Here is a 13,036-nt window from a genome sequence, read left to right as displayed (position 1 = left end):
AATCAGGTAAGTAAACAGTTAGAAAAGTAGTGCAAACACTGTAGACCCTACATCCCCAGAAACACACTAAAGTTGTGATAGGAGATTCTGCAAAGACAACAACTGACTGCAAAGCACTGAAGACGGATTCCCGGACCTGAGGACCTGCAAAGGAAGGGGACCAAGTCCGAGAGTCACAAAAGTGTCTGGGGGGGCAGGAGCCCACTAAACCCCGGATGAAGGTACAAAATGGCTGCTTCTGGGTGGAAGAAGCTGAAGATTCTACAACAACCGAAGATGCCAGGAACTTCTCCTTTGCACAGAAGATGTCCCATGGCGTGCTGGAGGATGCAGAGTTGTTTCCACGCAGAAAGACCGCAAACAAGCGTTGCTAGCTGCAAAGGTTGCGGTTGAAGAAAATGGGTGCTGCCCGGGCCCAGGAAGGACCAGGAGGTCGTCACTTGGAAGAGGAGACAGAGGGGAGAGCCCAGCAACACAGAGAGACCGCGCAGAAGCAGGCAGCACCCGCAGAAGTACTTGAACACAGGTTCAAGAAAACTGAGCACTGCGGTCGTCTCAACACTACAAAGGAGGGTCCCACGAAGCCGGTGGTCAACTCAGCGAGTTGAGCAATGCAGGAAGGAATGCTGGGGACCTGGGCTATGCTGTGCACAAAGGATTTCTTGCAAAAGTGCACAGAAGCCCTAGCAGCTGCAGTTCACGCAGTACAAAGGATTACTGTCTGGCGTGGGAAGGCAAGGACTTACCTCCACCAAATTTGGACAGATGGACCATTGTACTGTCGGAGTCACTTGGATCCAGCTCCTGTGTTCCAGGGCCCACGCTCGTCACGATGAGAGGGGACCCAGAGGACCGGTGAAGCAGAAATTTGGTGCCTGCATTAGCAGGGGGAAGATTCAGTTGAGGGAGATTTCTTCTTGGCTTCCAGTGCAGGATGAAGGCAGACAGCCCCCAGAGCATGCACCATCAGGAAACAGTAGAGAAAGCCGGCAGGATTAGGCGCTACAATGGCGCTGGTAGTCTTCTTGCTACTTTGTTGCAGTTTTGCAGGCGTCCTAGAGCAGTCAGCGGTTAATCCTTGGCAGAAGTCGAAGAGGGAGATGCAGAGGAACTCTGGTGAGCTCTTGCATTCGTTATCTGAAGAGAAGCCCACATGAGAGACCCTAAATAGCCCTCAGAGGAGGATTGGCCACCTAGTCAGGTAAGCACCTATCAGGAGGGGTCTCTGACGTCACCTATTGGCACTGGCCACTCGGTGGCCTCCATTGTGCTCTCACACCTCTGCATTCAGGATGGCAGAGGTCTGGGACACACTGGAAGAGCTCTGGGCACCACCCCTGGGGTGGTGATGGACGGGGGAGTGGTCAATCCCCTTTCGTTTGTCCAGTTTCACGCCAGAACAGGGGCTGGGGAATCCCTGAACCAGTGTAGACAGGTTCATGCAAGGAGGGCACCATCTGTGCATTTCAAAGCATTTCCAGAGGCCAGTAGATGCTACGCCTCCCAGGCCCTTAACACCTATTTCCAAAGGGAGAGGGTGTAACACCCTCTCTCAGAGGAAATCCTTTGTTCTGCCTTCCCGGGACTGGGCTGCCCAGACCCCAGGAGGGCAGAAGCCTGTCTGTGGGTTGGCAGCAGCGGTAGCTGCAGTGAAAACCCCAGAGAGCTGGTTTGGCAGTACATGCTGGAGCCCCGGGGATGCATGAGATTGGCACCCCAATACCAGATTTGGCATGGGGGGGACAATTCCATGATCATAGACATGTTACATGGCCATATTCGGAGTTACTATTGTGAAGCTACATATAGGTATTGACCTATATGAAGTGCACATGTGTAATGGTGTCCCCGTACTCACAAAGTCCAGGGAAATTGCCCTGAACTATGTGGGGGCACCCTGGCTAGCGCCAGGGTGCCCTCACACTTAGTAACTTTGCACCTAACCTTCACCAAGTGAGGGTTAGACATATAGGTGACTTATAAGTTACTTAAGTGCAGTGTAAAATGGCTGTGAAATAATGTGGACGTTATTTCACTCAGGCTGCACTGGAAGTCCGGTGTAATATTGGTCTGAGCTCCCTATGGGTGGCAAAATAAATACTGCAGCTCATAGGGATCTCCTGGAAACCCAATACCCTGGGTACCTAGGTACCATATAGTAGGGATTTATAAGAGTGTTCCAGTGTGGCAATTAGAATTGGTGAAAATGGTCACTAGCCGGCAGTGACAATTTTAAAGGCAGAGAGAGCATAAGCACTGAGGTTCTGATTAGCAGAGCCTCAGTGACACAGTTAGGCACTACACAGGGAACACATATTCAGGCCACAACTATGAGCACTAGGGTCCTGGCTAGCAGGATCCCAGTGAGACAGGCAAAAACAAACTGACACACAAGTAAAAATGGGGGTAACATGCCAGGTAAGATGGTACTTTCCTACAGTAACACTGGGATTTGTTTTTTAGCTCCCTAAAATTCGAGTGAGCTGTAGCGGGAGGGGCAACAACATGTCCCCAGGCTTGTATGGAGGCAAAGACAGAGCCACATGCATTGATCCAAGTTGGCCAGCCCTGCATATCCCTACCATGAAGAATGAGGTGGGTGCAGAGACTTGTCCACACGACCTACGGCCTCCGAGTGTCCAGCATGGCCCACATAACAGCCATAGAACCATTTGTCGTTGAGAGTCCTTCATTCGTGCCATTACAAGAGGCCAAACTTCGGCATCTTGAGCGCTGCAGAAGTATTTCAGAATGTGGTCAGGGAAGTGATGTCAGATCTCGATGGGGTCACTAACATCAACAATGATATTCTGGTATATACAATGACAACACAGGATTATCATGTCTGATTGAGGAAAGTCTTGCAAAGACTCTGGGAGGAAGGTCTCACACTGTACAAGTAAAAGTGAATTTTCATGCAGATCAGCATCAGCTTCTTCAGCTACCAGTTTTCAACTATATGAATAACCCTGACCCTTATACATGAGATCGTCAAGACAGAACCTTGTCTGTCGTGCATGTCAATGGTTTGAAGCTTTCTGGGCTCGGGAAATATTGTGGACGATTCATCAAGGCCCAACTGCTTTGCCACAGCAGCTGAGAGAGCTAACCTCAGAAGCTCTCCCATGGACCTAGGATACATTCCAGAAGAAGGCATCCAAATAAACCAAAGAGGCACTTTCTGTAGGTATTAAATCGGTCTACTTTTAACTCAACAATGTCAGAGCCCTTGCAGTGGATGCAAGCCCCACTGGCTTGGGTGCCATACTCTCTAAGCAATCTCCACAGCAAACCTGTGAAGAGTGGGCTCCCATAGCCTATGCCACCAAGGCACTAACGCTGTAGGACAGCTGTATTCACAAATTGAGAGCAGCCACTTCCATTTGCTTGTGTATGGACACTCCTTTGTGGTGTGCATGGACTGGATCTGCTGTTGATCCCTCTGTTCCAGGAATCCTCATCTCAACGCCAACCCCTGCATCCAGCACTCCTTCACTGTGGAGAACAGACCATAATTGTCCAATCCTGCAGACTATTTATCCCGGTATCCACGGGTGGCACTCACCAAAAGGAACAGGAAGCGGTGGAAATTGAAAAGTATTTTTGATATGTAGTGGCAAGAGCGAGGCAACTACCAATAGCATTCATGGCAAATAAAGAAGTGACCTAAAGTGATCATTGTTTGCAGTAGGCACTAAAGGTCAGTGGAACAGCCTGAAAATTCACTGGTCCCGGAGGACTCTGAAAGCCCCAAAAATGCTCTCCACTTTGTATAACATCCACCAAGAACTGGCAGAGGGAGCAGGAGGTTGCCTGTTGAGAGAGTTGAAGTTTGTAGTGACCTGCAACCTAATAGAGTGCATAGTTAATCTTGCGCATAGAGCATCAGGGTATGGCAAAGACCAAGAACAGGCTAAGGTGCAAAGTGGGGTTTCAGAATCTCAACAATGTGGTAGGGACCTCTGTGGGCAACTGAATAAAGTGCCAGACCACCTGGAGCTCTGATTCACCGGCCTGATCAAAAGAAGGTCCCCAATAACCATGGATATGTGACAGAATGGATTTTGGTAGCATCCCAGACTGCTGGCAAATAATGGTTGTGGTTGATGACTACTTCAAGTATCCACAGGTGGAGTTGGAACACCCTAAAGCAGTGAGGGGACATCCTACCAAAATAAAATCATGGCCACCTATGAATTGCTGCAAGAGTTACAGACAGATAATGGGCTGCCATTTAAAAGCCAGGAGATGGCTTACTCGCCAGTTCCCTGATTATTAAGCATCAGAAGGTGACGCTGTGATGGCCACAAGCAAATGGTGAGACTGGACAGCTTATGAGTACTATCAACAAGGTAATACATACAGTACAAGCCAATGGCCACCATTTTGAGTGGGCCATCTATTTATTTTGCCGAGATTTCTGGCAGACCCCTTACTCCACAACAGGCAAGCGCCGATCCAAGTGTGTATGAGGTTAGTGGTCCATGATGTCATCCTGCACCATCCAGATTTAATGCCAGGCACTACTGATGAGCAGCAAGTACTTCAGCGATGACAGTGGCGGAATGAGGAGTGGGTAGTCGACATTCGCAGTCTCTATGCCATGAATGGTAACACTGCTCTGTCGATGAGGCTGTGTGAATTTTCCGGTATAAGGATGAAGCAATGCTGATAGTGACTGATTGTTATTCATGATTTGTTATTTTGTTGTGGGTGGAGAGGAATATAATATCTGGGTACTCACTCTTGGAGTGAAGGGAGTGACTACGGACAGGAGGGGACTCCCCGGCAACAGCTGTGTGTTTGATTTGACCTGGTGGTGACATCAGGCACCAAATAAATATCCATCTGTTCAGAGGGAAGGGAGTTACATAAGGAATAAAGTACCCTCTGCCATACGTTATAAGGATATTGCAAGTCACCAAGGAGTTCCATAACTTGATATAGGAACGAGGCCAAAGGCCAAGTTACTTTATAGTGTTATTGAACTTCATGGTGACTTGCAATATCCCTATCATGTACATCAGGGGGCACATTAACCCACATAATACATGGTCACACCATCACCTTTCCCACAAACCACTAAAAAACTATAGCTCTTCCATATGAAAGAGCAAGCATGTTTGCAAACATGAAGAATAAAAATAAATCCTCTAGTGCAAAATTAAACACAGCTAAAACCTGGTAGATATAAGTTGCACACATAAATTATAAACAGTTCAACACAAGACATTTAAAACAAAAAAGCTGCACTAGCTCGGAATGTGTAGAAACATGCAGAAAGATTCTATCTTTTCTCTAAGGAGTGCAAAAAATAATCAGATTCCCTCTGCTTGTCATTGTAAAATACTAAAATAGAGCAGAAGAAAGGCAAGAGCGCCTTGCTTTGAACAGCTGCTTCAATATATGCTCTGTGACCTGAACTGTCTTGCATCTTGGCTGGTGGCTCTGGCAAGAGGCATACTGACATCATTACTCGATTATAATAACTCATAGTTGTCGAGTTTCGATGTCTTTCTTTATGAAAGGTGACTGAGCGCATCATAGTCACCAATTATTAAAAAACAAAGATACACATTTATACAGGGATTTCAGAATCCCATGTATAGTATAGGTGCCTACCCTGTCTGCTGCACTGGTGGTCCGAATACCACTAAGGAATTTTTTCCAGAAGCACTGTAAAGGTCTGATAACGTGTCCCTTTATGATTAATTTATTCACTTTGGGACTCGTTTTAGGCCAATGAATCTTTTGACCCTGATTGAAGACACCTTAGGACAAGATAACTAATCAGCATGTCAATCAATAAATCAATAACGTTATCAAGGTTTACTGTAATAAGACAATTCAGATTAGTTAAAGACATTAATAAAACTCAGAAAACCACCATGACCTTTCAGTCATAGTCATGAATAACCACACCAGTTTAGTACTATTATATAGAGTTTTATTCCCTATTGATTACAATTCTACTAGTAAGTTTATTAATCTCAAAACCAAGAAACACATTAGCATAGTCACAATATGGCAACTCTGGTAAGATTTCATCAAAGCAAGGATCACGAATATTAGAATATAGCACGACATCAACATAGATTATCCTTAACAAAGAATCATTATCAAATTATTCAACAAAGCATAGAGTCAGTCATTTGTCTATTTGGGTCAGTTTAGTGAACCCCTCCTCTATCCTTGAATTAGCATTGGCATTTTGGACTTCATGCAAAAGAATTTAGCAACACCAATTTAGAAAACATCTAACTATGGTCTCTGTCAAAAGAAGCAATTGGTACCTAGAAAGGAAAAGCAAACAGACAATTACAATTTCATTGTCATATAGTATTGGGTCAGCATTCAGGTTCAGTCTTCGTCCTCAGGACATCAGTTGATTCGCCATCAGCCAGGAATTCACCAGTCAGGTAAAGGGCACTTCCCTCATAAGGAGGTAAAGTGTAAATGGGCAATATAAGGGCAAGGATGGTTTGAAGAACCAAACAGCAAAGTCTCTATGCAGAGTAACAAAGTGTCTGGGTCACAGCAAAATGCGACAGCATCTCCCTCTCATCTAGCTCCTAGTCTCTTATTCTGATTTACTTCCTTGTGTCAAGGGTTTTTATCCCATTTCTGTTGTACAATCCCCTAAAATTTAATTGGTTGGGGTCAGTACCCAACTATCTCTCTCCAATAGGGTTTCAATGACTTCATTAAATTTGTCACCCCATAACAGCTCTCACGTAGTTTATTGGTCCTTATGATTGACGTCTTCAGCGGGTAGAATGTCCAGTATGATTTCATACTCTTGTGGTCCTCTTTGCATCTTTAGTCAGTGGTTCCATTGTCTGTACCGGTTTAGGCGACCTTGTACCTGCGAGTAGTCTACACTGTTGCATTCAGCAAGAATGTTTCACTAAGCAAGTCGAATTTCATGAGAACGGATCTACTACAGTTACATTCATCTTCTAGCTTTGGAAAAACACGAGTTCATGTCCTTCAGCAAGTCAGCACACTGCACGTTAGAAAAACACATTTAATATGGAACCAGGCAGCTAGGCCTCGACTCATGCTAACTAAGGCCTAATGATTTATTAGCAGAACTTTAACATATAACCTTTTATCATTAGTGCAAAATCATATTCTAACATAACACTTCATCATTATTAATCAGTTTCATTAGTCATTGTATATATATTGACGGCCACTCCCTGTGGGCACATTTCAAGCGCACGTTTAGCAAAATACATGAATACATTTTCTATGCGCCATTATGACACATCAGTTCATAAGCATTTCATGTTAATTTCTAAGTATATAAGCTACGCTCTCTCAGTCCCTCCTCTGATGACACTTGTCATCACACAAAACCTTTCCCTTCACAACCTTTCATTTTCTTTAGATTGCGCATCTCAATTTCTTCCTCCCTATGTGATCTTTCCCAAATTACTTTGAACATTTTTTCTTTTTTTCTTTTATTACGTTTTGCCAAATCTCTTTTAATTCTTTTATTAATTTTGCATGATAACCATAGTCCAAATAGACAAATCAGGACAATCAAGATACCCACTATTATTTTTGCAAGAACCCCGTTCCAAATACTACTAAACCAATTCCCTACTTTAGTAATTTCTTTCCCAACCTTTTCCCAAAAGGTTCCTTCAGCTCCTTCAAATCTGCACTATCTCTTGTTAGGTTAGTAAGCATACCGCTAATCTTTTTACTACTATCAGGAATGAATGCACAACAATGGCGCTCATTAAGCATCTTACAGACTCTGCCACTTTTCGCTAAAAGAATGTCTAAAGCAAGCCGGTTTTGAAGAGTCATAGCTCTTTCCGCAGCAAGTTCAGTATCCATCCGGAGTATAGCCCCTGTGAAGTTTGTCAGCATGTTATCCACAATAGTAGACAACTTTTGAATCTTTATGGAGTTTAAGATAACCCCCACTGAAGGAATTTTGGCTCCAAATATGTCACCCACAACAGCAGCCGCTGACTCTCTCTTTTGTCTAGTATGTTGTAATTCAGACATTTTAAGAATTTGTTTTAAGTCATCAATCTGGTAGATCTTTGGAAAAACTATTCCCAAATAACATGTCCCATACCATCCCTTTGGAAGACGGTAATAAGCATTAAGTCCATATATATAATAGATCCCAGGGATCGCTGGATCCTGTCCATTTAACATGAACGTCCATTTACTCTGAAACAAAAACACATGCCTGCACTCACTCGTTCCCACAAATAAAGTGTCATGCTCAGATTTCGGCCTATATATACAAAGCCTTCCTACGTGTAATGCGTCTATAGCTAATTTGCCCTGTGTCTTTATTACAGTGTAAGCATTATCATTTACAAGCGTGTGTTTTTCTAATCCCTTTTCTAAGCTTTCCTTTAATGCTTTTCGTCTATCATCAGTGTGATCTAAGAAGCTCTTTTCTACAGGTGTTAGTAGGCAGGTTAGGTTATTGCGGTCTGCATAAGCTGTCCCAAATGTCAATGTCGGCTCAAAGAAACCCCTAACTAATTTTAAGCTGTGTTCTTTAGCTAATTTATTTAGAAACTCAATCACAGGCACAAAGGAAAACCGTACATCTAAGTTAGAATAGAAGTATTGAACATGTTCTTGATCATAGAATCTTCTTAACAGCAAACTACAGCTTATCCCGTAGGTTGGTGGTAGACTATGATAAGTAACCCCTTCTTGTACTGACGAAGGAATCTTTGTGCACACATAGCAATTCTTCACATCCATTGTGTCAACATACTCATCCAGCAAGCGATAGAAGACATTAGTAGATAGTTCCCCTTTTGAATTAGTTACCTCATGCAAGTATTTTGCATCCTGCTCAAACTTCTCCCATGGTGTTAGTGTAGCAGTCTCAGGATTTGAAGCATTGGTAGTCACTTTTTTTTATCCACCAATGGCATTCCCACAATCACATCTATAATTATTATTGCACACACAATACCCAGAATAGCACTCAACCAACCACACATCCTACCCTTATTACTATTACCTCTAGTGTAACTCATGATCTGTAAAGAATCAGGTAGCAAAATAATACAAAGCAAACAATTAACTTGAGGATGATATAAAAGCTCTTTTTTTTTTCTCTCTGTGCAAAGTCTCTCTCTTTCTCTGCGAGTATTTACAACGTATTCACTCACTCCAGGACCCCTTTGTCAAATCAGGTTAGCAGCTTGTCATAATCGGTTTTTCAGAGTCAATTCAGGTTAACAGTGTCACATCCGGTAATTTATAAGTCTCTTTTCTCAGCTTTTCAGCTTTCAATTTTCTATTTCAATTTAACACAGTTTCTTTCTAAAGTTTAATTCAGGTGCCGTAGTATTGACCTGGAACCTCTCGATCAAAATAGAATGCCAAGAATTCTTGTTGCCATTCAGCTGATGTTGCATATGCCCATTCAGGACCTGCGTACCTTCTGTTTGCAACTCTTTTTCTTTTCAGTTTGCGATCACCCTGCAACTCTCCTTCACTAAGATCTTCTTTCCTGGTGGTGTCAACTTCTTCCTCTATTGTTTCATTAGGGATCACTTTCTCTCCTGCAGCTTGTGGCTCCGGCTAATTATCCCCTTTAAATATTTTCTTTTTGCTTGGCCTTTCAGGACATTGAACAGCGCTCTCCTCTTGTGCTATGGTGTTTTCTCTTGATGGCTCTGCAAGTGGCTCAGGAGGAGTCAGAACACCTCGACTTCCTTCTGCCTCACTCCCTTCGCCTTCAGGGTCAGTTATGGGCTCAACTTCAAACCAGTATCCGTCTGCTTCTGGGAGAACCTCTTTTTGTGTCGGTTCCCCTGATGCCCCAGCTGAGATAGGCTCACCGTCACCCCTTTGGATCTCATTTTGAGTGATTAAGCCGTCCTCAGCGGGTTCTCCTTCAGACTCAGTTCCCCTTTGAATACTCTCCGGCCCTGAGACTTCCTTTTCTGCAGCTGTTGTTTTGGACACTTCAAGTTCCTCATCAGCCGGACACGTCACCTTCTTTGTGTGACTGGCATGTATCCAATTTGGTAGGCCTGCACATTTCACAGCAGTAGTAGTTGTCAGTATTACTTGATACGGCCCCTTCCAACGTGGCTCCAAACACGACTTCCTCACTTGTTTCTTGACAACCACCCAGTCACTGGGTTTCAGGGTGTGACCTGGATCACTTATCGGTGGCAATGTGGTAGCCTCCACCTGGTGAGAGAAAGAGCAGACCACGTCAGCCAGACCCTTGCAGTAGTCCAACACCATATCATCCGTGATATTCACAAGAGCATTTGCAGGCATTGCGGCAATCGCATAGCTCGGCCCATGAGAATTTCATGAGGAGACAGTCCTGTTTTCTTGTCAGGTGTGTTTCTCATTGACATCAATACTAAGGGCAATGCATCTGGCCACTTCAAATTGGTAGCTGCGCACATTTTTGCCATTCTCGACTTCAAGGTACCATTCATCTGCTCCACTAGTCCTGATGCTTCAGGGCGATAGCTACAATGCAGCTTCAATGTTTAATGTGGCACACAAGAGCTTAATCACCTCATTGTCGAAATGTCTGCCCCTATCTGATTCTAAAGAGATCGGAAACCCGAAACGTGGTATTAACTCCCTAAGCAACAGTTTTGCTACTGTGAGACTGTCATTCCTACGTGTAGGGTAAGCTTCAAACCAGTGGCTGAAAATGCACACAATCACCAACACGTACCTCAGACCTCCACAGACAGGCATCTCAATAAAATCAATCTGAATTCTGCTAAATGGACCTCTAGCTCTCCCAGCGTGGCTCAAATTCACCACAGTCCCTTTTCCTGCATTCATCTGCTGACAGATGATGCACCTGTGACAGATAACCTCTGCAGCTTGTCTGAATTTCGGATTGAACCAATCAATTTTGAACAACCTGATCATTGCGTCTCTCCCAACATGTGCTTGACCATGGTAAAACCTCGCAAACTGTGACAAAAGACTGTTTGGCAAAACCATTTTTCCCTCCTCTGAAACCCATAAGTCATCAGATCTCTGTACGCATTGCATTCTCTGCCAGGAACGTTTCTCCTCTTTGCTAGCACGTCCCTGCAAGGATTTTAGATCATCTAATGTGTCAAACACCCTTAATGCAAAGTTTAAGGATGTTTCATTTTCAGTTTCAGGTAACAATTCCCACTGATCTTGAAACTATATACAGTTCAATGCACAAAACCTTGCAACTTGATCTGCATATCCGTTTCCCATTGACACAAAGTCTTATGATTTAACATGAGCATTGCATTTCACCACGGCAATTTCAAGAGGTAACTGAATCATGTGCAACAAATCGTGAATCTTTTTGCCATTTTTCACTGGAGAACCAGAAGAGGTCATGAAAACCCTCTGTGGCCATAACTGGCCAAAATCATGTACAATTCCGAATCCATATCTGCTGTCAGTATAGATAGTGACTTTCAATCAATCAATCAAGGCATTTATAGAGCGCGCTACTCACCCGTGAGGGTCTCAAGGCGCTGGGGGTGGGTTACTGCTGCTCAAAGAGCCAAGTCTTGAGGTGCCTCCTGAAGGCGAGGTGGTCCTGGGTAGTTCTTAGGTGAAATAAGAAGGGAGTTCCATGTCTTGGCCGCCAGGTAGGAGAAGGATTTACCTCCCGTGGTGGTTCTGTGGATACGCGGGATGGTGGCGAGTGCGAGGCTGGCTGAGTGAAGCTGATGGGTGGGCGTGTAGAACGAGAGGCGTCTGTTGAGGTATTCTGGTCCCCTTTTGTGGAGGGCTTTGTGTGCGTGGGTGAGGAGTCTGAAGGTGATCCTTTTGAGGACGGGAAGCCAGTGCAGGTGTTTCAGGTGGGCGGATATGTGGCAGTGTCGCGGTCTGTCGAGGATGAGGCGAGCGGAGGCGTTCTGGATGCGCTGGAGACGTTTCTGTAGCTTTGCGGTGGTTCCTGCGTATAGGGTGTTTCTGTAGTCTAGGCGGCTTGTGACAAGGGCGTGGGTAACAGTTTTTCTAGTTTCGTCGGGGATCCAACGCAAGATTTTTCATGGCATGCGAAGGGTGTGGAAGCAAGAAGACGAGACGGCGTTGACTTGTTTGGTCATAGTGAGGAGGGAGTCCAGGATGAATCCGAGGTTTCGTGCGTGGTCTGAATGGGTGGGTGCGGTGCCCAGGGCCGTGGTCCACCAAGAGTCGTTCCAGGCGGATGGGGAGTGTCCGAGGATGAGGACCTCCATCTTGTCTGAGTTCAGCTTCAGGCGGCTGAGCTTCATCCATTCTGCAACGTCTTTCATTCCATCCTGCAGGTTGGCTTTGGCGGTGGCTGGGTCTTTGGTGAGGGAGAGTATCAGCTGGGTGTCGTCGGCGTAGGAGATGTTGATGTTGTGTTTGTGAGCGATGTTGGCGAGGGGGCGCATATAGATCTTGAAGAGGGTACGGCTGAGCCAGGAGTCTTGTGGAACGCCGCAGATGATCTCGCTGGGTTCTGAGCGGAAGGGCGGGAGGTAGACTCTTTGGGTTCGGTCAGGTTTTCAGCTGCATGGCATGGCCTAGTAAGAGCAATTAATTCAGCCACTTGAGCAGAGTACACTCTTTCGAGCCAGGAAGCTTCTAAGATACCAGTGATTGTACACATGGCATACCCAGCTCTCAGTACTCCTACTGCGTCTCTCAAGCATGAACCATCACCAAAAATGATGTAATCATTTTCTTCAAGTTGGGTATCTTTAATATAGGGTCTTGGTTTGATGCACAGATCTGTTACCTCAAGACAATCATGTTCTACTTCTTCGGCATCATTGATGTCTGCATTTTCAATAGGAAGTAAAGTTGCCGGGTTCAATACAGTACATCTCTTAAGGGTTACTTTAGGTGACCCCAGTATAATTGTCTCGTACTTAGTAAGCTGTGCATTCGTCATATGCTGCGTTTTGGTTCGGGTTAACAAGACTTCAACTGAATGGGGGACCATTACTGTTAAAGGATGTCCCATCACTCTTCCTTCACACTGGGTGAGGCTTTGACCAACTGCTGCAACTGCACGCAAACAACCCGGTAA

Source organism: Pleurodeles waltl, chromosome 11 (genome assembly GCF_031143425.1).
Source record: "Pleurodeles waltl isolate 20211129_DDA chromosome 11, aPleWal1.hap1.20221129, whole genome shotgun sequence".
In the NCBI taxonomy this organism is placed as follows: Eukaryota; Metazoa; Chordata; class Amphibia; order Caudata; family Salamandridae; genus Pleurodeles; species Pleurodeles waltl.
Note: the sequence above shows the minus strand (reverse complement) of the source record.